Source organism: Sapajus apella, unplaced genomic scaffold, assembly GCF_009761245.1.
Source record: "Sapajus apella isolate SASKATOON/1434 unplaced genomic scaffold, GSC_monkey_1.0 scaffold132, whole genome shotgun sequence".
NCBI classification, from domain to species: Eukaryota; Metazoa; Chordata; class Mammalia; order Primates; family Cebidae; genus Sapajus; species Sapajus apella.
In genome coordinates, this window is record NW_022437072.1 from 1321638 (window position 1) to 1347843 (window position 26206).

General features: G+C 39.4%; 2 long non-coding RNA genes across 2 annotated transcripts in view; both read left to right on the forward strand.

Annotated features, from left to right (window-relative positions):
- LOC116539739 overlaps window positions 1–2941 on the forward strand; it is a 6688-nt gene extending 3747 nt beyond the window's left edge. Inside the window, exon 2 of the long non-coding RNA XR_004264162.1 lies at window positions 1839–2941. This is a non-coding gene — a long non-coding RNA (uncharacterized LOC116539739). The remainder of the gene's footprint in view (window positions 1–1838) is intronic.
- A 3445-nt stretch (window positions 2942–6386) lies between these two features.
- Window positions 6387–9824, forward strand: LOC116539731. Its single transcript, XR_004264154.1, has 2 exons — window positions 6387–6887; window positions 8602–9824. It is a non-coding gene; the product is annotated as an uncharacterized LOC116539731 (long non-coding RNA).
- The last annotated feature ends 16382 nt before the right edge of the window (window positions 9825–26206 follow it).

The window sequence follows — 26206 nt, forward strand, 5'->3', positions numbered from 1 at the left end:
CTACCCCCTGTCAACCTGGCCTCTGCCCCCTGTTGGCCCGGCCTCTGCCCCCTGTCGGCCCAGCCTCTAGCCCTGTCAGCCCGGCCCCTGCCCCTCGTCGGCCTGGCCTCTGCCCCCTGTCAACGCGGCCTCTAGCCCTTTGTTTTTCTAACACCCAAGCATCACTTCTTCTCACCTGCCCTCTCCCGTCCCCCTTCGTCCCCATCAAGTTGGAACTTGTATGTCAACTTTCCTCCTATTGTAGAACGAGGAAGTTTTTCTCTGATCTCTTTCTTCAGGAAACAGGCAAATAAGGTGAGCGTGGGTACTTTGACCTCCGACCTATCTCAGTTTCTCTCTTACAGTCCCAGAGGCTAGGCCCCCACAAGATGACCCTTTCGTGCGAGGTAGGGTAATGCTGGAGCCGTAATATATACATGTCAGGCCTCCAGTGGCATTGCCCACATTGGGTATTCTTGAACAGCGGGTGGCTTCCCTTCAAGCTGTGCTGCAGAGACCCAGCCTTCTTGTGTTCTGGGGCTCTACCACACTGCACTCATGTCTTTCAGTGTTGCCACACTGGCCTGCAGCAAGACAGCGGAAAGGGTGTCGTGGAATATCACACATAGAAGCTTTTCTTTCTTTCTTTCTTTTTTTAGAGGAAGAATGAGAGAAAGGAAGAAAAAGAATAAAAAAAACGAAAAAGAATAAAGGAAAGGAAGAAAGAGGAAGAGGGAGAGAGAACAGGGTGTTGCTTTATTGCCCGGGCTAGAATGCAGTCTAAAACTGGGTATGCCTGTAATTGTGTTTAATAATAGAGACATTTAAAAAAAAATGAGGGAAGAAAATAATTAACAAGCAGCCAACCAATATTTCATTTAAACCTGTAAATACATGTAATGTAGTACTGATAAGAGTGTATATTTTGTGTATTTAAAGTGGAGAGTTCTATGAATGTTAATTAAGTCTACTTGTTCTGGATCTGAGTTCTCATCTCATCAATGAGACAGAAAGAAGCTTTCCATAGGACAAACCTGGCAACGGTGCATATTGGTTTCATTCATAGCGCACTCATGACATCCCGTGATGAATAGCTAGTCCCGTGGTTCCCAAGATGCAGGTTGCATCACAATCACCTGGGAACGGTTAAGACCTAGATTGCTGAGCTGCAGTCTCAGAGTTTCTGACTTTATAGATCTGAATTGGGTCCCAGAATTTACATTTCTAACCAGTTTCCAGGAGATGCTGATGCAGCTGATCCTGGGAAAACAGACGACCAAAGAGCTAATCAGTCTTTGCTACATTTCTCAACGCACGTCACACATATTTCTTGAGGAATTCCTATCGTTATTTTAGAGAGAGAAGAGCAATTCACAGAAAGGAGCAGTATCTTGGCTTGAGAGGGGGTGGGCACACCACAGCACAGGCGACAGGAGTTCTGGTTGTGGTTCCAGCACGCTGTGTGGCCCTCACAAATAACCCCTCTCTGCAAACCCTGGTTTCCTGTTTATGAAGCAGGAATGATAACAATATCAGTTCTAGGAAACAAGGGGCTGTTGAGACCAAATGAGATAAATGTGGGGTGAAATAATTATCATAAAGGCAGACATCTGGGCTCTCCGTTGGGCAAGAACTGTCTTAAAAGAAAACATGTCTTGACGATCTTCTCGAGGTGGGAAGGGAGACGGGAAGTGCGGGTCTGACAGGATAAACGAGCAGGTGACACCATTCTGCAGGAGCAGTGACGGGGAATTTAGAAGGAGTGAGCACCCAGGAGAGCAGAGACGACACAGCGTGAGAAGAGGCTGCTGCGCGCCAAGGCGCTTTTAAGAACGGACCATTTTATCACCACTTTTCAGTTGTTTGAGCTTCTGCCTCCCCAGACTCTCGGTACAATTGCGGCTGTTTTGTTGGTGGAAATCGGTGAGAAGAAAATGAATTCTGTGTCTAGTTCAGTTTACAGCAGAGGCAAGAGGAAGCCTGAAGTAGGGGCAGGGCGTGAAGGGCAGAGCTCAGGGTTTTCATGCAGGTCCGGCCCTTGCAGACATGGTTCAAGCACAACCCACAGACTTTCATGAAACGCTGTCTCGAACATGTGTGTAGGAAGGGCCTGAGAGGACTGCTGCAAATACGTTATTGTTCCCAGACGTATCTAAGGGCAGCTAAAGTCATGACATTTATGGTGATATTGCTTAAATTACATTTTCTAATATCTCACTCATACATGTATTACCTATATTATTATACTATTAATTACACCTTCATTGATTTTTAAAATTTTATTCTTTTAAGACTAGATGAGGATGCATTTTCTAAAAACTACAGGATTACCCAAACAGAACAGATTGCATTTCAAGGTTAGGAAGTTTTTCTAATAATAATTTATGGCCCAAGTATAATGTGATGAAGTGTGTTGTAGGTACCAACCTGAGACTATGTTTGCCAAGACTTGAATAAAAAATGGGGGAAATGATTTCTAGCCCTTGTTAGAAATGCCCTCGGAATGCTTTTTATTTCTAAAGAATGCTGCATTGTATATATGCAGGTATTTTTCAGCCAAAGGGTTTAATTTGTAGAGATTTTATATCACATAAGATTTGTTTCCTATGTATTCTCTTCCGAAACTATAAAAAGACTAGGTTCTACCTTAATTTCTAAGAAAAATGTTATAAACCTTTATTATGATGGTACAATGTATCAAACAATGTAATTTTTACATTTTCACCTTTGAGAGTTATTTTTCCCCAAGCTTCTGCCTTTTTTTTGAGTATTTGCAAAGCTCTGCAAATGACAGGCGCATCCACAATGCAAAGAATAATCTTTCTTTGGGGCTGCTCCTGGGGTAGTGATTAGTGGCGTCTTCACTGAATATTTAACTTCCTCAGAATTGCTTATCTGTGCTGTGGATCAGTGCAAGATCTGGGTGAACTGTCTCATAATTAAGTTTTCCTTGCCAAAAAAAGAGAAAGTAGTAAAATATGAAGTGAAAGAAGCGGAAAGTTGGACTTTTTTTATTGCATTTTAGGTTTTGGGGTACATGTGAAGAACATCAGGATTGTTGCATAGGGACACACATGGCAGTGTGATTTGCTGCCTTCCTCCCCCTCACCTATATCCGGCATTTCTCCCCATGCCATCCCCCCCAACTTCCCACCCCCCCGCTGTCCCTCCCCTATTTCCCTATTTCCCTCCAACAGACCCCAGTGTGTAGTGCTCCCCTCCCTGTGTCCATGGGTTCTCATTGTGACTTTTAAAACATCTTCCCTTCATGTTATTTTCTCATTGAAAAGAACCTGAAACAAAAGCAAAATATTTGCGTTTTAGGAGGCAGTTTATGCAGGTCAGTCAGGTGGACAGCTCACATTTTCTTGCAAAACTCTTAGGAATTTTCCTCCGCAGACTCCTCCGCTGTCAGTGATAAGTAGTAAATGCCATAAAGAAAACAATTTCCCATTGTTCAAAAGCTGACTGTTGTGGTATGTGGGTGAGGCAAAAGAGAGGGGAGGGAGTTAAGTTCTGTTGTAGGGAAACCAATGCCAGACAGAGCTATTAACTCACATGTACTGAAGTGATAGTTCAGGTTTCTCATGTCACTGTCAATTAGTGCCAAATCACTGCACAGGGCTGTGCTTAATCCCATTTTTTTATATGTAGAAAATACGCCCCTTTTAATGCGTAGCTAGGATGTCTACTCACTTTCTAGGCCTGCGTGGATGAAGCAGACTTTGCTGGCTTAGTTGGACATCACTCTTCGCTTCCTCTCTTTTGAGGGGGCTAGCGGACCCGATGGAATCCCCTCCCCTGTATTCACTGAACACGCTAATGTATGGGGGTGTCTTTTCCTGGTTCGTGTAATTGGGAAAATTGCATTTGCTTATCTATTGCAAATGAAAATCATCTGGGGAATATAAAAAGCATTTTCAATTCGGCCACCATTATTTCAGAAGCAATCAAATGCAGAGGAATGAAAGTCAAACATGGAGAAAAATGCTGATAGATTGGGCAATCTGCATGGCTCTCTGGGACCATCATTATTTCAGTGTTCAAGAGGAAAATGCACATTTGAAAGATGGTAAATTCCATCACATGCAAACAATCATTCACCTCCTCTAGCAACAATAATTGTGGGGAAGATAGTGTTCAGACATTAACTATGTAGTCGTCCCTGCTTGTTTGTTTGTTTCATACTAAATCTCATGCAACATTATGTGGACATCTCAGCCCCACTAGAATATAGCTTCTAGATGCTTCTGAGATATTGGTACTCAGTACCATTCACCCGCACAGGAGGGGGTCAGAGTAAATACTGCAGCCTCAAAGAGCAAGATGCTCCGCATTGTCTTTCATCTAAAACATTTTGTCCTTTCATTCCAGATTTTAAAAATAGGTTATCTGTCTGCATTTTATGCATTTTTTCTATCTTTATAGTCTGAAGGTGATTTTATTAATACAGTAAATCTTGGTTGACTGATACTTTAGGAAGATGCTTTTTCTGGGTAAACTAAAAGCCTGACGTGGCTCTTCCTGGTGTTCTAAATATTTTATCAGCAATGTCTCTCCAACCCCTTCCTATTCATAGTCTCTTTCAGTTTAATGATATAAAGCAGGTGGTAGGGTTGTCAAAACTGGGTTTCCATTAGAAACAATCTCTGAGAATGTGGTGTATTTTCTCCCTTATTTTTCTCATTATGAGATGATTCAGGCTCAAAGGCCCATGTGGCGGTTTGGAGAAAGATATATCCTGTTCAAAACCAATGTTCAGAAAGTTTTAGAGCCGTGAAATCAGATATCATAGTTTTTACACTTTTTAAAGCTTTCAATTGTGAATTCTGGGTTTCTCTTTTTCTTTTAAACTCTGAAAAAAGCCCAGTTTCTAACAGCACCTCCCCTCCCACCCCCTTCTGGTACTGGCTCTAGCAGCACTGGGAAGGGAATGGCGTCTACGGGAGTCGGAGGCGCATTTATGCATCAGTCTTGATGCTTGGGAAAAAGCGATTTAATCACTGTTAACTTCTTTAATTATTGATGGTGCAGAAAATTTTATCTCTCTCATCTCCCATTTGTAACCCTTTTCTCTAAATAAAAGTGATGCTGGATATTGAAATTATTTAGTGCAAGAAACTAAAAATAGCTTTCCCTCTAAGATTTTTTTTGGCAAGAGAGATGATACATTATATATGTATATTTTACCTCAATTAAATTTTTTTTTTTTGAAAAAAGAAAATTTGAGAGAAAAATAGAAAGAAAGGTAGGAAAAGCATAGTTGGGGGTATGTCACTTCAGAATCCCGTGCCTTAGAATGGGACAGAAGGCGAGTATTAGTAAAAATGAGAAGGCTGGAAGCAGTGGCTCTCGCCTGTAATCCCAGCTCTTTGGGAGGCCGAGGCAGGCAGATCACCTGAGGTCAGGAGTTCAAGACCAGCCTGGCCAACTTGGTGAAACCCTGTCTCTACTAAAAATACAAAAAATTAGCCAGGCTTGGTGACAGGTGCCTGTAATCCCAGCGACTCTGGAGGCTGAGGCAGGAGAATCGCTTGAACCATGGAGGTGGAGGTTGCAGTGAGCCCAGATCGCACCATTTCACTCCAGCCTGGGCAACAAGAGTGAAACTCTGTCCCAACGGAAAACAAAAAAATGAACCAGAAAACAGGAGAGGGTTGATTGCTGCTTTATTTGACATAATATAAAAGCTCCTATCATTTCCTCCTTGAAAACCTTTAATTGAAATATAATATACACACAGAAAACGGCACATAAGTAAGTAGCTGAATGCATTTTCACAAACTCACACACCATGTAATCAATACCCCAGACCAAAAAGAAAAAAAAAGAAAAGAAGCTGTCCTAATGGTACCCAGAAGCCCTCCTCGTATTTCCTTCCGGTTACCACCCCTCATTCCAATGGTGACCGCTATCCCAACTTCCGGCAGCGTAGCCTGTTTTAATTTGTCAGGCTATATATTAATGTATACTTAATACATATCATACATTATAGATTAATAATTATGTATTATATACTAATCAATTATATAAAATATATTGGCAACATATATTTGTTAGTATATATTAATATATAAATCAATTGTAATATATAATACTGTAAATAGTATGTAGTATATTTATGTATACTGGTATACTACGTATAATAAATGGGATGATGCAGAATGCGCTCTTTTGCCTGGCTTCTTTCACTCACATTGCATCTGTGAGATTCCCCCATGTTGTTGCATGCTGTTTGAGATTGCTCACTGATCCACTACCTTCGAACTTCTTGTCTGTTCAAGAACTGACCTCCCTCCTCCAGGGCCTGCAGGGAAGAAGCCTGGGACCTAGAACGGCGAGCAGCAACTCTGGAGGCTGTACTTGGTATTTGTGGACAGAGCGGCCAGGTAGGGAAGGTGCTGTCACTCTCAGGCCTCACAGGGCATTTGAATTTGACATTATACTTGTGAATAGCCATTATGTTTCCTTAGAGGGATGACAGTGGTTAAGGCACAGAATTGGGAACCAGGATATCTGTCTTGAAAGCTCAGTTCTTCTACTTGTTAATCATACCATTTTGGGTAAGTTATGCAATCTTTTGTTGCCTTAATGTTTTTATCCATAAAGTGGGGATAATAACGTCTTTCTTGTAGGGTGTGTCCTTAATGAGGTATGTATTACCTTTCACTAATATGTGTAAAACCTTTAGAGTGTCTGGCATATGCGCAGCACTGTGTAAATAGGCTGTTATTGGTTCTCTCGCTAGTGCTTCATTTTCCTGCTTCCATATTGCTTCAGTCTCTGCGCGCAGAACGGGGGAATAACGTAGGCGAACTCATCAGCAGTAGGGGAGAGGCGCTTCGGGCAGAAATAAAAGAGGTTCTTGACATCGTTTGCCTTTTGCTTCTACTTCATTAGTTTTAGACGTAAATATATACATTTAATTTTCAGTAGCTTATTGTTAATTAAAAACTGTAATTACTCACTGGAAAAATAATAAATATTAACATGTAGCATATAGTGATGGAAATTTAATTTACCACAACAACTATATTTCCTCACAAAATCATACAGAGAAGTAGTAGCTATAAGAAACTCCAGACTTTTGCCTTAATCCACTTTCTTGACCCATTATTTACTATCAGTGTTGACAGCATGGAACTGCCTTTGCAGTATTGATGATCTGAAGTATTTTATGGAAATGGTGGTAAGGACGAGGTGGTACCACAGCCTGAAACGTATCGAAATATTCGCCACCTTCCCTTCACCTCCTCACTTCCACTCACCTTTTCTTCACCTCCCACTCCCACCCCATCTCCCACTTCCTTACACCCTCCAGGGTGAGCTGGGAACAACTGAAGTACCATTTTCCTACAAAAAATAACACACTATTAAATACTAAATAGTCTCAGTGTAGTTTTGATATTGCCCCAACTAGTATCACACATAGGAAAGAGAGTCTAACAGACTTCAAAAAGGTTTATATAAAACATAATTTTTTTTTAAAACAGGGCATTATAATATGTATAGATATTATATTATTTAAATTGGGCATTAAAATTTTCAAGGATAGCAGCAGGGTGGGGTCTGGGGGAGGGATGGCATTAGGAGAAATACCTAATGTAGATGACGGGTGACGGTTGCAGCCAACCACCATGGCACGTGTTTACCTGTGTAACACACCTGTATGTTCTGCACATGTACCCCAGAACTTAAAGTATAATAATGATAATAAAGAAAAAAAATTTTAGTATATAGCTTAACATTTTGTTACTTCTGAAAACTTAGTTCTATAAAAATGTTCTAAATGCCATCAGGTGCTATGATTTTCTGAGAAAGCGGTTTAAGAAATTTCAGCAAAAATTGCACTGCTATTGTCTTTTGCCTTTAAGAAATTTGTTTGATTTCTCATTTTTATTGGTATAAAATGTGTGAAAACAGAATTTCTAGAAGGCACAGGATACAGATATTATAAAGCCTTAAGGGTAGCTTAGAGTTCCTTATTTTATGGAGAAATTCTTAACCAGTTTCTCATATATAAAATTGCAAACAATGCTTTAATTTTAGGGTTTATCTCAAAATACAAATCACTGAACATTTCTGTCAAAGTAAATAACACTTTGTCCTTATTAGCTCCTCATGCTGTGAGGAAGTAAGTATGCATACAGACATGTGATACCAGTAAACTTAGTTTTGAGTACATTTTTCTGTATAAGACAAATGGTAAATATTTGAGTAAGTCCAGTTCTATAGAAATCAGCCCACGTGGAAAAATGTAATCTTACTTCATAATGTAATTGTATAGAGGCCTCATGATTATAGCTAGGGCCCTTTTGAGTATTTCAAGGTGAAATTAGATTAGTGATAGTAAAAGCATGTTTGGGGTTATATACTTCTCTGCTTCACACCTTTGTATTGCCATCCATCTTTCTCACAGTAGCTTCTCAGCTAATGCTTATGTGAGCTGGGATGAACAGAATAAGGCGTGACCTTTCTGCACTAGCGTCAACCCTAAGGGAACGTTACTGGAGTAACTTCAGAAGAGTTAGGAAAGGGTTATTGTTGTAGTCCATTTTGTGCTCCCGTGATAGAATGCCTAAGACGGGGTAACTTATAAAAATAGAACTTTATTTCTCACAGTTCTGGAAGCTGGGAAGCCCCAGATGAAGGAACTGAAAGAGTTGGTGTCTAGTGAGGACTGGGTCTCCCCTTCCAAGATGGCGCCTTGAATGCTGCGTCCTCCAGAGGCGGGGAACGCCATTCCTCACATGGCAGAGGAGTGGAAGAGCAGGAGAGAAAACTCACGCCTGAAAGTCCTTTTAAGAAAAGCATTACGCTTGCCCATGACGGTGGAGCCCTCATGACCTAAGCACCTCTTAAAAATCCCATTTCCCAACACTGTTACATTGGTAATTACATGTTAACATGAAGTTTGGAGGGAACAAGCATTTAAACCGTAGCAGTGGGCCTCTGTTGCCTGGAACAGTCTGCTTTTAGCACTGCAAGTCCCATGTTCTAGGAAGCTTTTCAGTCATCCTAACTTCCTCCTACCCCTGGTTACCTCTACCATTGGCCTGTCACCCAATCTGGAATGAATCCAAAGGCTAGCATTGTGTTTCCATGGATCCTATGTTAACATGCACCAAGACAGTACATTCATATTAGTTTTTATTACTCATTTTTCAGTGGGAGTGTGTTTTCAGCTATGTAGCTTCCACTTCAGACAACAGAGAGCTGAGCCACGACTGAAGAGTAATTATTAATGGTGGGGAGGAAAAGAGAAAACAAGCATTTGTTAAACACATACCATGTTCAGGGAGTCCGATGGGCTTTTAATATTAATAGGAGCAGTTCAGAAGTCAGGCACTGGGCACATTGAGAGGGTAGGAGATTGAGTTAGTGAGTGGGAAGATAAGAGGCAAATGTTCTAGAAGAAGTGAAGCCATCACTTAGCTGAGTGGAGAAGGCAGCCTTCAGGTCAAACCCCAGCTGTGCATTTGAATTTGACTCTGCGTCTTTCTAACAGTGGAATTGGGACCAAAAGTCTTAACCCCAGCATTGGGCTTCCCCATCGCTAAAACTGGAATTTCATACTTTCCTCATAGGGGTTCTATGTTTTGTGCAAATTAAATGAAGTGGTAGAGTATTTGGTGCCCACCACCTAACAGGCAGTACACACGTTCCTGTTAGTACATTTATTCAAGGTTGTCCTGCTCACATAGCGCTGACCTCTTATCCCCACTTCTGAGGGCCTGTCATTGCTTTGTCCCTTTGACGTGTAAGCTATTGGTGCCTTTGCTGAAAATCACTGGGTTTCTTGTTGCATATGTGGACATGGGCACACAAACAGAAGAAAAAAAAAAGTAAAGCAATTGACTTTGCTTGTAAAATCATTATCAGAGGAGTATTGTTTTTATTCTGTGTCTTATTCTGTGTTCCATTCTATTGGGTTTTCCCAGGCATCAATTCAATGCTTCCAATTTTTATGGGATTTAAGTTACATTTAAGGGGCCTCATAAATGCAAAATAATAAAAAAGGGAACAAGTTTGGAACTTCCAGATCTGTGCCATGAAAAGGACTGCACAAAAATTTTCATTTTCTTCCACATAACTCTGCCTGAACGTTATTTATGGTTTGAGCAAAATAGTAGACGTGGAATAAGAATTCATTCAGCTAAGGCATGTCAGTTATTCATAGGTGAATTGAAGCCCGAAACTATCATCAAATTTCACTAGCAACATTCCAATGATACAGTCATATCAAATTGAAATTGTAATGAAATGTAACTATACACGTATTTATGGATTTAAAAGGAAAAAAGAATCCCATTTTCTCCTATTGGTGTCAATTTAAAGTATACTTCCCTATTTTTTTTAAAATCTAGGTTCCTACTAAAGATAGGCCCAACATTTTTGGTAAGAGGAGAACTTTTTTTAATGGCTTCTTTCCCCAAATAAGAATTACATGTAAACACTTGTAATTGATCTTTAAAGCTTTCCTTGACATAAATAAAGAGCAGACTATCACAGACTGCCAAATCTGTAAGGTATAGCAGAAAGTAGTTGTTACAAGCTATTCATGTTACATGTAAAAATTTTGCTTTAAGATTGTATACACATATTGAGTATACAATGAGTATACTCATTGTATACTCAATATGTATTATTAAGATATGTATGTATCTATCAATAGATGAGTCACATCTGTGTCTTTTCATTTCAATTATCTTTCTGTCATATTACACTGCTTTTCTTATGAAAAATTTTAGCAAATGGTATTGAAATAGGATTTTAAGGAAAGAATGTGAAAATAGAGGAATGCCTTTCAGAATGCTAAGTAAAGTCCAATAATTTTAATAATTTTAAAATATTGATGAAATAAAGAGACAATTCATATTTTCAGGAAGAGCATAAAGGCGATTAAGCAAAATAACCTTTTGAAATCGAATCTAAAATGCCTGCATATGGCTTTTTAATTAAATTCTAGTGACTATTCTAAGGAAATGATGTATTACTATTATTAACCTATGAGAATACATACTATGCTTTTTATTTTTCTCTTGCAGGTAAAGGAATAAAAGTAATGGTCAACCAAGCCCCATTTATTTCCGGTTTCTGATGCCATTTAGTTCAGAGTTTCTTAAAGTGAGGTCTTTAGACCACGAACAGTAAAATTAATGTAATGCTTCTTAAAAGTGCAGTTTCTAGGCCATCCTTCAAACTTGCTGAATCACAATCTCTGAGGAATGGGGTCTGCGAGTCAGTCCTTTAACAACCTCCCCAGATGACTCTGAAGCACAATAACGTTTAAGAACCATACTTCAATTTTACTGTTCCATGTGGATTAATGGTTTGAGATCACAAATCAAGTAAAAGATGGCTTCTTTTGCATTACTTAAGTTTTAGTGCCATTTGAGGAAATGGCCGTACTGTGTCCACAGCAGTGATTTTTAATTGTATTGTTACGTGAAATAAGTATTTCATGGTCTGTGGTAGAATCTGACAAACCCACCAAAGAAACTTCTTAGAACATTCACAGGTGAGTTTGTACGCTGTGGCTCTGTTGAGGCAGTTCTTTTGCATAAATCAGTGGGATTTGAGTAATGGACCATATGTCTATCACAATTCTGTAACAAAATTGGGTTACTTCAGAGATGGAAAAATGATGCCATCAAGCAGGAGTTGGCAATATTTTTTTCTGCAAAAGGTCAAATAGTATTTTAGGCTTTGCACGCCACACGATCTCTCTTGCAACTACTCAACTCCACTCTTGCAGTGTGAACTCAATCATAAACAATACATAAATAAAAGGAGCATGCTGTATTGCGATGAAACTTCGTTTACAAAAGCTTTCATTACAGTCCGATTAAGCCTGTGGATCACTGTCTGTTGGTCCCCTAACATAGACCATTTAATAGGCGATTCAATCAGTATTTAAGGTGAAAACAATAGCACAAATATTGAAAAGATATTTACAACCTGAACTTACACGAGCACATTGATAAAATAGATTTAAAAATACAGTGTTTGCTTTCTGTTCTATTTTTCTCTACTTTCTTTATTGGCGATACAATAGCCCTACTGTGACTAATCAGGGTGATAGATTGTAAATGTGGCCACAGGTTGGCCTCTCATCAAGAGCTTAAGACTGTTTCTACTGTCTTTTAAGCTGGCCCTGTGATGATCTCTGTCCAACAGCGTGCAGCAAAAGTGTTGTATTAGTTCTAACTTTAGACTTAAGAAGCCTTGCCCCTTCCACTTTCACGCTGGGAATCCTGATGGAGAAGGAAATTTCACGTGGGGAGAGGTCTCAGCTGCCTTCATCATCCCAGTTGTCTTTATTTAGGCGCACGCGTACCAGTGGGCCCACCTGAGGAAAGGTAAGCCCAACCCATATTATCAAGCTACAAAGTGGTGATCTAAATAAGATGGTTTTTGTTTTAAGCCACTGTTTTAGTGTGTTTTATTACGCAGCAACAGATAACAGATACGAATAGGTAGCAAGGTCATGAGCTGAGAACACAAAGGGGAGGATGTGTTTGAAGCTTGCATCAAAGGTATGGCATGGAGAAAGTGTGACACGCTGCATCTGTGAGTGTCCTAGAATGGACGAGGGAAATACAGTAGGGGGCTGGAGAGTACCGAGTTCACTTGAGGTGAATAAACTTAACATAGTTTATGAACTTAAAATAAGGCCAGTTAGAATGGTTGTGTGGTTTTTGCCCAAAAATATTCCAGCTGTGCAGGTACAGGAAAAGGTGGAGGGTTGAATTTAAATATGGGTGGCAGTGTTTCAGCAGGTGGACGTGATGAGGGTAGAGAGAGGAAACTGGACTAGACATTTATGGTAATCAGTGGGAATGAGTATAATAACAAGCTGGGTGCAGAGGGAACTGAGGATATGGTGACTCTGAGGGACTTCGATGGATTGTTGGTCCCAGTGGGGTAAAAGAACTCTTGAGCCCACGTTCTACAGGAAGTGGGCTGCAAAGGCAGGAGCTGAGTTGCCAGAGTGCGGTAATTGAAATTACAGCCATGGAGAGGACGACAGTTTTGTGATGTGGCAATTTGGTCCAGCTGAACTTTCTTTTTCCCAGAATTCCTTCCCTGCCTGCTTCTATTTAGGGAGGGGGATGGGAAGGAGCAGCCATTTTGGTTTTATGCTCAGAAGGCTGAGCAGGTGCTTCTGCAGCTCACATGCATTGCGGCTTGTCTGCTGGCCCATGTGACGCTGTGGGACAGCCTGGGCCTGTGGCCACCTCTACGTGTTCCTGCAGCTTCTCTGACGCCAAGGCCGGTGAGTGTTTGCTCCCTGATGAAGCACACTAGCTTTTTGTGCAGGATGCCCGCGTTTTCAAGGTTGGAGGCAGAGAGAGACTGGTTGGGTTCCAGTCTGTCCTCACGGGTTTCAAGTCATCCTTGCTGTTCTCTATTTCCAGCCTCCCTTCTTAATTACACGCCCCCGTGGACTTCGGGGTGCAGCATGTGATGTGAAAACAAGCCTTACAGAGAATGAGTAGCCAGCTCTCTCGAGCCTGTATGGTTCAGTCCCTGTTAATCAATCATCCAATATGTCTAATCTTTAGTGCTTCCGTTCCTCTGAACGCTAAGTGACAGAGGGGATTCTGTCTTGTTGATTGGTATTGATAACAAGTTGCAGGATATGAAGATGTGAATGGGGGAACGGGAAAGAGAAAACGGGCTCATTGGAAGGCAGGAGGTCAAGCAAGTGAAATGCGAAGGTATTGCAAGGATTGTCTTTGTGGGCGTTGAACTCACCAAAAATTAAAACCAAAATTGCGTTGGAAAGAGTAACACTGAATCCAGAAGCTAAAATCCTCAAAAGCCATGGAGGCCCTATAGAGGGGTCTGGATACAGCAGCCACGAGGGGGTGGGGTAGGCGGGGGTGACTGCGGCTCAGGCTTTTAGGGGAGGGTTCCAGAGGGGGCTACATGGGTGAGGATGGCAGTGGTGTGCCGCAGACACACGTTGGCATTGAGGAGGACGGTGACTAGCGCACGTGGCTCCGGGTGTGGGGAAGGGCCCACACGTTGCTGGCTCCTGCAGCTGCCTTCATGCAAAGCCGCTTTCCTCTTGCAGCAGGCCCAGCGCTTCTCTGACCAGGTTCTACTGTGACTGCACTTTAATTATTGGCCTGTGATTAGGAGAAGCATTTTGGATCATCTCCAAGGTTGAGGTGAATCTAGTTAATGGGAAAGGTGCGTGGTGATGAGTGCCAGGTGCATGCCATGACAGGTGTGCCGGCCTCCTGCTTCAAGGTAGGGAAACTACAGGCCTGTTCTAGCCTGTCGGCTCCGGATCCTGTTGCCATGGAATCTCGGTCTCCCTGCACCCTCCTGCGTTTCCCGGCTCCTTACTGGAGCTAATCCTGAGAGCGCTCACCAGTAAACCTTCTGCATGGATATTTCAGTCTTGAAATCTATTTCCCAGGGAAACTGGCCCACTCTCTCTGCTGCTGGGACGCCACATTCTCTTGGATCTTATCCTGACTCACTAGCTCCTTTCTTCTTTTCTGTTTTTTTCCTTATCTTCCAGGCTTGTCAACACTGGCTTTTTTCTTTACAATCATTTGAAGTGGTATCATCCTGACTCATGGTTTCAAATGCTGGATATACAAAATGGATTGAAAATCCTGAGTCACTGTATTAAGGATAGAAGCCCACTTTCAAGGTTAATCATCATGAATTTGAAAAGAGACTAGTTGGCAAGATTGTCTAACTTTTTTTTCCCATGGTCATATTCAGTTGTCTGATCACAAACAGGCATTTATTCATTCAAAAATCATTTGTTCAGTTTCTTTCTTGCATCGGGCATTTTTCTTAGAGGAAACAGCAGAGAACAAAATAGACCCAAACTCTTGTCCTTGTGGGTTTATACTCTGGTAGACATGATTCAGCGGTCCACATTGGCCAGTGGGTAACCCACTAAAATTGTTTAAGCTTCAGTTTCCTAAACTGCTTATTGGAGAATTGAGAAAATATGTAAAATGCTTAGGATATTATATATAGTGGGAATTCAACAAATGGAAGTCCACTTTTAGAGAGATCTTAGTTCATATATAGGTACTTGTTACAGCCTTAGATTTGCTTCCTATAACTCACTGGGATTTCAAACATACTTTGATCCAAGATTTGTTTCATAACATTAAAATACAGTTCATTCTGTTGATAAATACTTAATGAGTTTGTACTTTGTGCCGGGCACACAGTAACACAGACAATGGAACTTCTTAATTCTCGTTCCCTTGCAGGTGAAATAACCAGTTGTGGTGCTTTCTGCCCTGCAGCATGTTAAAAGAACACTTCTCAACACGTGACGATCCTCTTCCCTGTCGTTGGCCTTGAGTAGCGGGTTATGTTCAATGATGGCTTTCTCCCTGGACTTAAAGTTTTCGTGATTTGTCTCAGCGTTCAGCTCAGCTGGCTACAATCCTCTCCTCCCACCAGAATCTAGATTCTTAAAATTTAGTTTATCCTTCTCCTCTTTTGAATTAATTTTTTAAAAATAACACAGTAGTAGACAACTTCAGCATGGTTTCAAATTTCTAGTGGCATTTTAAACACTAAGCAGAATTTTGCAGCTCTCTGCGTTCAGCCTCACCTCTGCTCTTCTGTCCTGGCTTCTGCTTCCTTATCCTGGCTCCCTCTGGTAAATAATTCTTCCCAGGTTCTCAGTTCCTCAGTTCTCTTTTTCACTCAGTAGGATCCCTCCGTTTGTTCCTTGGTTCTTGTGCGTTTCCTTCCTGCCTCCCCTTCCACCCCTCACCAGCGTGGCGTTTCTCCCCCTCTGCACTTCCATTTTTTTACCCTTTCTAATGGAATTGTTTCCCAAGTCTGCTTTCCAGCCGGCTTCCCGTCTTCTCTTGCACTGTCTTGCTCGTTCTTGCTCATATTTCTCATCATATTCTCCTGTCCTCCTCCCCTTTTCTCTTTCCTCCTTCCATCTTTCTGCCTTTCCTCTCTGCCTGCCTTAATTAGGGCTACTTTATTTCAGAGGATAGCGAAGTATAATGAGTCATGGACAAGAAGGAGCCTCAGGTCTTAATGCTTCAAAGCTTGATTCATTTATTTTTTTCCTTTGGATGTGAAGATTGTTTCTACTGTTATTTCTCAACTTGTATTTCCTTTGCTGTGTGGGAAAAATTTTAAGGTCCCAAAGACACTTTTATTGATGGATAAAAACATTTCTCCTGAAGATCTTGCTTTATTTTCAATATTTGTGGAATATTCTTTATATACTATATTCCCTTTTTTGCCCCCTGTCCTGACCAAAACTATGATCAGAATACTGACAGCATTCTTCAAGTATAGTTCAGGATTTTTCCATATTAACTTTCAAGTTTGAAAACAGTATGAACATGTTTGGACCTAACTGCTTCTGTATGTTAGTCTTTAGGAGTTGTGTGAATTAAGGAGACTACGTAATGCATGTGGCTGATGTCTCAGACATTTTGCTGCTTTTTGTGATGTTATTTAATGTTGAGTTTATAATTTATAGATGTCAATGTAAGCATGTTGCATAGAATATGGGGGTTAGGGCATGATATGGTCTGGCTGTGTCCCCACCCAAATCTCATCTTGAAGTGCAGCTCTCATAATCCTCATGTGTTGTGGGAGGGAACTGTTGGAAGATCATTGAATCGGGGGGGTGGTTCCCCATACTGTTCTCATGGTAGTGAAGAAGTCTCAGTAGATCCGATGGTTTTCTTTTTTTTTTCTTTTTTTTTTTTTAGCCTGAAATAGCTTTCAGTTGGTTCACAATTCTCTTGCCTGCTGCCATGAAAAACATGACTTTTGCCTTTCATCTTGATTGTGAGGCTGCCCCAGCCATGTTGAAGTGTGAGTCCATTAAACCTCTTTGTCTTTATAAATCACCCGGTCTTGGTATGTCTTTATCAGCAGCATGAAAGTAGACTAATACAGGTTTGAAGCAGAGAAGGAGTTAATTTTTTTTTCTCTTGATTTCTGTCTCTTTACTGTCTGAGATCTGATTCCACATTTTTCCTCCAGGAGATAGAGGGGGAAAAAAAAAAAGGAAGAAAGGGGAAATAGAAAGGCAGGTAGGCAGGCAGCTGTAGGAGATTTTCAGATGCTTAAATGAAGGGAATAAATGGAAAGATTATCAACAGCTATTCCAAATATTTCTTTTCAATGGGCCCTTAGAGATTTTAGTGCGGCCATTTGTCTTTTAAGGGTTTATTGGACCCAAAACCTGCTTCTTTCATGGGACAAACATGAATTGGTTTCTAGTCAAGTGAGATTAGTGACTAAAATTGAGCTTTATTTACAAGCTACATATATGAAAAATAGACTTTAAAATGTGTGGGTGTCTAATCATTTAGTCAGTTAGCTAATTGGAAACAGCTGTGATAGTTCCAAAGCAGATGTATCCTTATAAAAGTCAGATGAGACCTGCATCAGACAGTGCCTGAAAGGTAGGTTTACAATACAGAAGAGGAAAGCGCTGTGTGCAAACATATTTTTTTGTAAGTATTGTGTGAATTTATGAGAGATGACAGGAGATTGACTTTTAAGAAGTAAATTTCAGTCACAGAATTTAAATCTGAAACTTTGACTATCCAGTAACAGAACAAGCCAGCATTTAACAATAAAGCAGGGAGGATCTTCAAGTCTTTAGCTTTAGTTTAGGAGGGGGTTGTACGGTTCTTCTGTAAAGGGCCAGATAGTAAATGTTTTAGGCTTTGCAGTACAGGGGTCTATATAGTAACTACTTCTGTAAAATGCTATTAGTACCCATATGCCTTCAAATGCAGGAAATTTCAGATATGGTTAGCATTTTGGTGGGAGCAAATAAAGGTAAAGGGAAAGTGCTTGGTTTACAAACTTCAAAAGTTTCCTTAGGATATTCCTTTATACAGCTTCTTAAATGGGTTGGAAACCATGTCAATGGACAGGCTGCTCTCTTCAAATTTAGTATTTCCTTGGGAAAGCCATATGGAATAGTGTTTCACATAACGGTCTTGTTTTTTTTTCTCTTGCCCATCAGAATGTCCCACTGTAATAAGCTGCATTACTTTCATAAGGGTCAGATCAGACGTAGGTTGTATTCTTGTTTTATTTTTGCATGGAACAATTTTGGATAGTGGAATTCTGGCTTTCTGTGGTGGTTGACTGTTTACTGGGGAAATTTATTGTAATGTTTTAAAAGTATACATCAGTGTTTAACTCTCATATATACCATTAATGTATTTGGAAATAAGAATGTGATTCACGTATTATGACCCTTAGAATTCTAATCAAATTTATTTTAATACCATATGGAGAGTCATGGGTTGCAGACTGTAATATAATCAAGGGAAAATAAGATTTCTAATAATCCAATTGCATTTGTCAGCTGCTCAGTTTATTGGTGCAGAACAATGCACAGTACTGTAATATGTGGCACTCTTTGGTAAGAGGAAGAAGCAGCTAAAAGTAATGTTTCCTGTGACATATCAGAAGGTATTGTTTTTAAAGATTATGGCTACTTATCTATATATATTCTTACTACTCCATGTAATATTTTACTGGAAAGAAAGTCAATGTGGTATAATAAACTTTAATATGTGATCTTAATGGAAATCACTTACAGAAAATAGCTACACTGGCCATTTTGATCACAATGTTATAAAGCGACTTACCCAAAATATGTAAGAATGCATTAGCTTTTGTCTTGTAAGTGGCCCCCAAAATTTCAAGAAACAAATGTGTAAATTGAAGAGTGGTCATTTTATTTTTCTGAAGACAACTTATATAATTCTTAGAAATGTCCATTTGACTATACTGAGAAAGCTTGCTTCTTTCCTCACATAGTTTCTCTTACTTGTGGAGCCTGTCAGCCAGGAAGAGGTACAAGACTAGACTGCAGTGCAGTAAGATGAGGCATTTCTTGGGGTCTTGGGAACTGCGGTTTGGGACACAGACTCAGCTAGAAGCTGAGTTGTGTTCTGAAGAGAGGTAGGATAGTAGAGAATTGTAAAAGAATGCTGAGGGTAATCACAAGTTGTTTGTCACTGGTGAGAGTGGTTGGCTTAGTACATGAGTCCACAGTTCATTGGTGATCACTGTTTAGGAGTTGCAGCATTGGTGAAAATCAGCTGTTTTCCAGGATGTTGTGGTCATGGTGGTGTGACCCAGTTCAAATATTAAAGGAAGTTTCTGTTTTGCAAGGTTTCAGATCATGCAGGTAGTTCTTAGAATGGCTTCCTGACTCCATTTCAAGACTCGGAATCATTTTGTGTGTCACATTTCGCAAGCCTAATGATGAGAACCTGAAAAAGATAAACAGGTCTCTTTTTCTTAAGATCGAGGGAGATCAATAAATATTTATTAAAGCATAAATAGCTCCAAAAATTATACTAGACAGCACTACATCAGGGAAAATGACAGATCAAGTATAGTGCTTGTCGTAAAGTAGGTACAAAAGGAAATAACAATACACATTAAATAATGTAATGTATAGCTAAAGGCACAAGAGAAGAAATGTCTTAGCAATTGTAACTTATAATTAAAAGCCAATTAAATTCCACAGATAATATCCTGTCATTTAATTCTTGTGGATGGGTGGCTCAGATTTGCAGCTCTGGTTGTGAGGACCTCCCTAAGTCTTTGCCCCATGCAGGGTGTGAGATGGTTAAGGTTAGTATTATCCCACTCACGGAGTTATCTAAAATAATCACATAGAAGCAGAGAATAAAATGGTGTTTAGCAGTGGCTGGGGGAAGGAGGAAATCAGGACTTGTTCAATAGATATAAACTTTTAGTTAAACCAGATGGATATGCTCTAGAAATGTGCTGTATAGCACAGTGCCTATAATTAACAATATTGTGTTGTTTATTTAAAATTTCTAAGAACATTGATCTCATGTTATTTTTACCACAGAAACCTCCAAAAAAATAACTATGAAAAACAAAAGGGCATTTAGAAATTTTTGGAAGTAATGGATACGTTTATTACCTTGATTGTGGTGATGGTCTCATGGCTGGTGCATATGTGAAGTTGTATCAAGTTGTACATGTTAAGTGTAATATTTTGTATATCAACAAAATACAGACTTGTATTTGCCATAGGCTGCAAGGAGGGGAGGCGATTGAAGCAACTGCTAATGGGCACAGGGTTTTTTTGATTACATAATGGTCTAAAATTGATTGTGGTGATGGTTGTCCAACTCTGTAAATGTACTGAAGACCATTGAATTGTACACTTGAATGAATTTTATGGGATGTAAATTGTTAATAAAGCTACTTAAAAATATAGACTTCTGTGTATTCTGCTGCGTGCCTGAGTGAAGCTTCTGTTCTTTGTCATGAGAGATGACAACCAGCCATAAAGACTGGTTTCAGTCATTTAGAATTTTCTTGTTATTGCCTTGATACCTAGGAATTGTAGGGAAATTGGCTGTCTTTGCCTGTTTGGTGGTAGCAGGACCTGATTTCTCTCTGGAAGATGGTAACCTTGCTTGGTCTTGGTCCATGTGGTTTGGATAGCACAGGACCACCTCCAGCTTCTGGCCTGGCTAAGTCAGAGTCCTCCCTGGGTATTTCCTAAATGTGTCCTCCCTCTGCTGAGGTTGCTGAACTGGTAATCTGTGGAGCTTCAAGTTGTCATGAACATCTTTCTCGCCTTGTTGGGAAAGCCCACTTGAAAGTCTAACATAGAGGAGTGACACGCTGTCTCTGTGGCATGTAGAGACCCTTGATCCACCGCTCCTCGGCTTACTCAATACAGAAGTCAAACAGCATTTCTTAAAGAAATAATCTGGTCTTTAGGAAAAGAGCTTCCATCACTTGCAACTTACTTGCCCATTTTAGAGCTCTTTCTTTAAACATTTAAGGGAGAAATTAATCTGAGTTTTTATTTGATGCTTTTTAGGAAATAGTAATGATCTTTTTTTTTAAATTGTATTTTAGGTTCTGGGGTACACGTGCAGATCATGCAGGATTGTTGCATATGTACATACAAGGCAAGGTGGTTTGCTGACTTCATCCCCCCATCACCTATATGTATTTCTCTCCACCCTCCCCACTCCCCACTAAATGCTAGATCTCAAGTCTGAGTTCAATCTGAAACTTTAGTTAACATGTCTGATACATTCAGCTTTTTAAAAGTTTATATAGGGAGTAATTGTGAATTTGTGTCTCATACTTCCTACTCAGAAATGGGAATTTTGTAATAGAAAGCATTCTATTATAAAGACACATGCACTTGTATGTTAATAGCTGCACTATTCACAATAGCAGTCTTATAATACCACACAGTTGTTATTAATTACAATACCACACATTATAATTCAATACAAACTGTTCTACTGGTGGATTAAAAACAGACTTATATGAAAATTTTAAAGCACTTATTTGAGCATTCAGTGACTCATGAATTGGGGTAGCATCAATCTGCAAGCAGCTCTGTTGGGAGGGGTAAAAGGGGCAACTTGTATACAGTACTCCCTTTACTCATAAGGAATAAATTCCAGGAAACCCAATTAATGTCTGAAACCAAGGAGAGTGACCTTATATGTATATACACCGTGTTTTTTAATGCATATATACCTATAATAAAGTTTAAATTAGTCACAGTCAGAGATTAATAACTGCAATAGAACAATTATAAGCATATACTATAAAACCAGTTTTGTAAATATAGTCTCTCAAAATATTAATATTTTCAGACCACAGGTCACTGAAGGTAACAAACCAGACAAGGCAAAACTGTGGATAAGAGGGGACTACTGTAGAGGTTGCAAAAGCAAGGCAAAGAGAACAATGTTGATGGGCCAGAGCAGAAAGCTCCTGGTTAGAGGTTAGCTGATTTCTGACCAGCACAATTTCTGCTTTCAATTTGCTGTTTACATAGGGCTTTGTTTTGTTCACATAGGAATTTAAAGTGCCAGAGCCATGCTGGTCTAATGGCTACCCAATTGAAATTTTTTTACATCATGGTCAAAGGCATATGAAGCTTACTCTAATAAGTTTATAATTCTAGTTATACATTTAAAATAATTTCTCACACCTCATTATATACAAAGTATTGGGGGAAAGAATATATATATATTTTAAGCTCTTAGCCTACTATTCCTGTTGTCTTGTACTGCTATTAACACAGGCAAGCTGACCCTTTGTAAGAATATTTAACGGATCTAATGAAATTGTGCTTGAAAGAGGCAATTTTTTAGAAAATGTTTTAATGTCAAACACGAGTCGGGTATCTTAACAATATGTATCAGCAATTGAACATTTTCTTTAGTATTAGAAAGGAAAATAGAATGACTTTGTCCTTTGAAAATTGAATGTAGCTTTGATGACAAAATGTGTGTACCATTGATTTATCTTTGAATTTTCTCAATATGAATAAAAATTCTGACCTCAGAAATGCAAATCACCACCCAGGCAAGTAGTAAGATGGTGTGGCAAGCCATCCCGGTAAAGGGAGAAGGACAGAGGACTTGAGGGTCAGGCATTTGGTTTATCTCCAAGTGTAATTATCTGACTCCAGTTTATGGTGAGCAGAGGAGGTGGGTAAAGAGGAAACAGAGGGTGAAGGAAAAGATGGCAGTAGCAGTGCTTGCCAGGCAGTTGACCGTACACCCGAAGTGCTTATGAACCCCTTTTGGTTTTAGAAATTGTCTTTGAGCATGGATGCTCACATGTAAGTGTCTCTGAAATGGATGGAAGGATTGTGTGCTAGGGTTCTAAATCCCTGTTTTGACAATGTCACCTCTGAGAGCTCCTTGGAGCTGGGGCAACTTTCTGTTTGTCTTCTAGTGGGAGGGAGAACGTCTAGGGAGAGACACGATGGATGGAGGTAAGAACAAAATGTGTTCTAAGGGGTTCTTACCTGTTCCGATCATGAACTACAAATTAGTTGAGAATGAACCAAGTAGATTAAAGATTCACAATTATAATAGGCGTTCCTGTATTCACACATGGCTATATTCACTTGATGCAAACTGACAACTTCTAATAAGTTATTCCATTGTTTGCCTGGTAAACTTAGTGAAACTGTAGTGACCTTCAAATAACAAATTAACAAATAAGTTAATTTTTCTTAGATTTGTTGCTTATTTACCTGACAAGAGTAAAATAACTTTCTACATATTATGCACATAAAATCTTTTAGCTCCTACAATCAAATTAACATATTCATCACTCTAGTTACCCTTTTTTGTGATAAGAACTGAAGCTCTCATCATATGTCATCACATTTAAAGTATACATTATTAGTCACCATGCTATACATTAGGCCTCCAGAACATATTAGCCATTTTTTATGTTTGTCAAATTTTTAATTTTTTTTTTAACTTCAGTTCAGGGGCACAAGTGCAGGTTGTTACGTAAGCTTGTGTCATGGGGTTTGTTGTACAGATTATTTCATCCCCCAGGTATTAAGCCGAGTTCCCATTAGTTATTTTTTCCTGATAGTCTCCCTTCTCCCACCCTCCACCCTCTGAAAGGCCCCAGTGCGGGTTGCTCCCCTCTGTGCACATGTGTTCTCATCATTTACCTCCCACTCAGAAGTGAGAACACGCAGTATTTGGCTTTCTTTTCCTGTGTTAGTTTGCTAAGAAGAATGGGCTCCAGCACCATCCATGTCCCTGCAAAGGACTTGATCTTGTTTTTTATGGCTGCATGATATCCCGTAGTGTATATGTACCACATTTTCTTTATCCGGCCCATCCAGAAATACCATTTGACCTGGCAGTCCCATGACGGGGTATATATACCCAAAGTAATATAAATCATTCTATTACAAAGACACATGCACATGAATGTTCATCACAGCACTATTCGCAATAGCATAGTCTTATAACTGCAAGTTTGTGTCCTTTGACCAACATCTCCCTCCCCGACCTTCTATGCTATTTCTAGGAGTTCAGCTTTTTAAGATTTCAATATAAGTGAAATCATGCAATATTTGTCTTTCTGTACTTGGCTTATGTCACTTTGCATAATGTTCTTCAGGTTCTTCCATGTTAGAAATGAAAATTGTTTCCTTTTTAAAGGTTGAGTAATCTATGTATACATAGAATATACATATTGTATTGTGTATGTATATATAGACTTACATATGGAAGATATGAAAACAACATAAGTATCAATGAATGCATGGATAAATTCTGTAAACACACCACAATTTATGTGCCATGGGGTTTGTTGTACAGATAAATCGTGTATACACACCACAGTTTATCCATACATTAATAAACAGTCCAAGATATAGAGTGTTTCCATACCTTGGCTATTGCAAATAAAGCTGCAATGAAGGTGAATTATCTTTGAGTAATTTTTATTTAGTAATTTTATTTCTTTTTTTTGAGACAGTCTCACTCTGTCACCAGGCGCCAGGCTGGAGTGCAGTGGTGCGACCTTGGCTTACTGCAACCTCCACCTCCCAGATGCAAGCAATTCTGCTGCCTCAGTCTCCTGAGTAGCTGGGACTACAGGCACGCACCACCATGCCCAGCTAATTTTTTTTGTATTTTTAGTAGGGATGGGGTTTCACCATGTTGGCCAGGCTGGCCTCGATCTCTTGACCTCGTGATCCACCCGCCTCAGCCTCCCAACGTGCTGGGATAGGAATTTTATTTCTTTTGTGTGTCCTATGTGATACATTTCAGTCAAAAATGAATATGATGCATATACGATGATGGTCCCGTAAAATCATACCATATGTTTATGGTACTTTTTCTATGTTTAAATGTGTTTAGATAGACAAATGCTTATTGTGTTGCAGTTGCCTACGGTATTATTTACCGTAACATGCTGTTGGGGTCTGCAGCCTAGGTGTGTGGTAGCCTATATAATCTAGGTTTGTGTAAGTATACTCTTTGATATTCATGTGACAAAATTGTCGAAGGAAGCGTATCTCAGAATGTATTTCTATTGTTAAGTGATACATGTGATTACGTACCAAGAAGGGCGATTGCTGGGTCATACAGTAGTTCCATATTAATTTTTGCAGGAATCTTCATACTGTTTTCCATAACAACAGAGCCAGTTTTCATTTCTACCAACAATGTCTAAGGGTTTCCTTTTCTTCACATCCATAATACTTATCTTTTGACTTTGATAATAGCCATCCTAACATGTGAGGTGTTACCTCATTATGGTTTTTATCTACATATCCCTGATGATTAGTAATGTTGAGCAACTTTTCATTTACCTCTTGGTCATTTATATGTGTTGGTACTACCCAAAGCAATCTACATATTCAGTGTAATCCCTGTCAAAATTCCAATGAAATTTTTCAGAAATAGAAAAAACAATTCTAAAATTCATAAGGAACCATAAAAGACCTAGAATAGTTAATGCAATCTTAAGCAAGAATAAAGCTGTAGGCATCACACTTCCTGATTTCAGATTATATTACAAAACTGCAATAATCAAAACAATATGGTACCAGAATAAAAAGACACATAGACCAATGGTATGGAATAGAGATCCCAGAAATAAACTCATGCATATATTATCATGTAATCTCTGACAGAGCCACCAGAATATGTGATGGGGAAAAGACAGTCTCTTTAATCAACGGTATTGGGAGAAACGGATATCCACATGCCAAAAAAAATTGGATTTCACCATAAATAAAAATAAACTAACGGTGGATTAAAGACTTAAAGCAAAACCTGAAACCATAAAACTTAGAAGAAGACATAGGGGTAAAGCTCTATGAAATTGATCTTGGCAATGATATTTTGATATAACTCTAAGAGTACAGGACAACGGCAAAAAAGAGTGGGACTAAATGCAACTAAAATATTGCTGCATAGCAAAGGAAATAATGAGAAAGCAACCTATAGATTAGAAGAAAATATTTGCAAACTGTATAGCCAATAAGTGGTTAATATCCAAAATACACAAGGAACTTGTACAACTCAATAGCAAAATAACCAATTTTAAAAAGGGGCAAAGAACGTAGATTTTTTTCCCCCAAGAAAATATTTCTTCCTCTTGATGGGCATCTATTTTCAGAAGAAGGCAATTTTTAAAGGAATATTATAAAATACAATTTTATATCTATGAAAACCACTTAAAATCTAGAGAAGCAACAGCTCCCTGGATACAAACATTTATTTCTATACCTTACATGCTAAATGCCAAGTTATGTCATGTTGGAAATAGTCTTTCACAGTTGTGTGTTTGATAGCTTATAATGGAGGAAACGGTCCATTGCATGACATAAAAATCAAGTGGAGACAAACGAAGCAAGAATCTTTCTTGATTT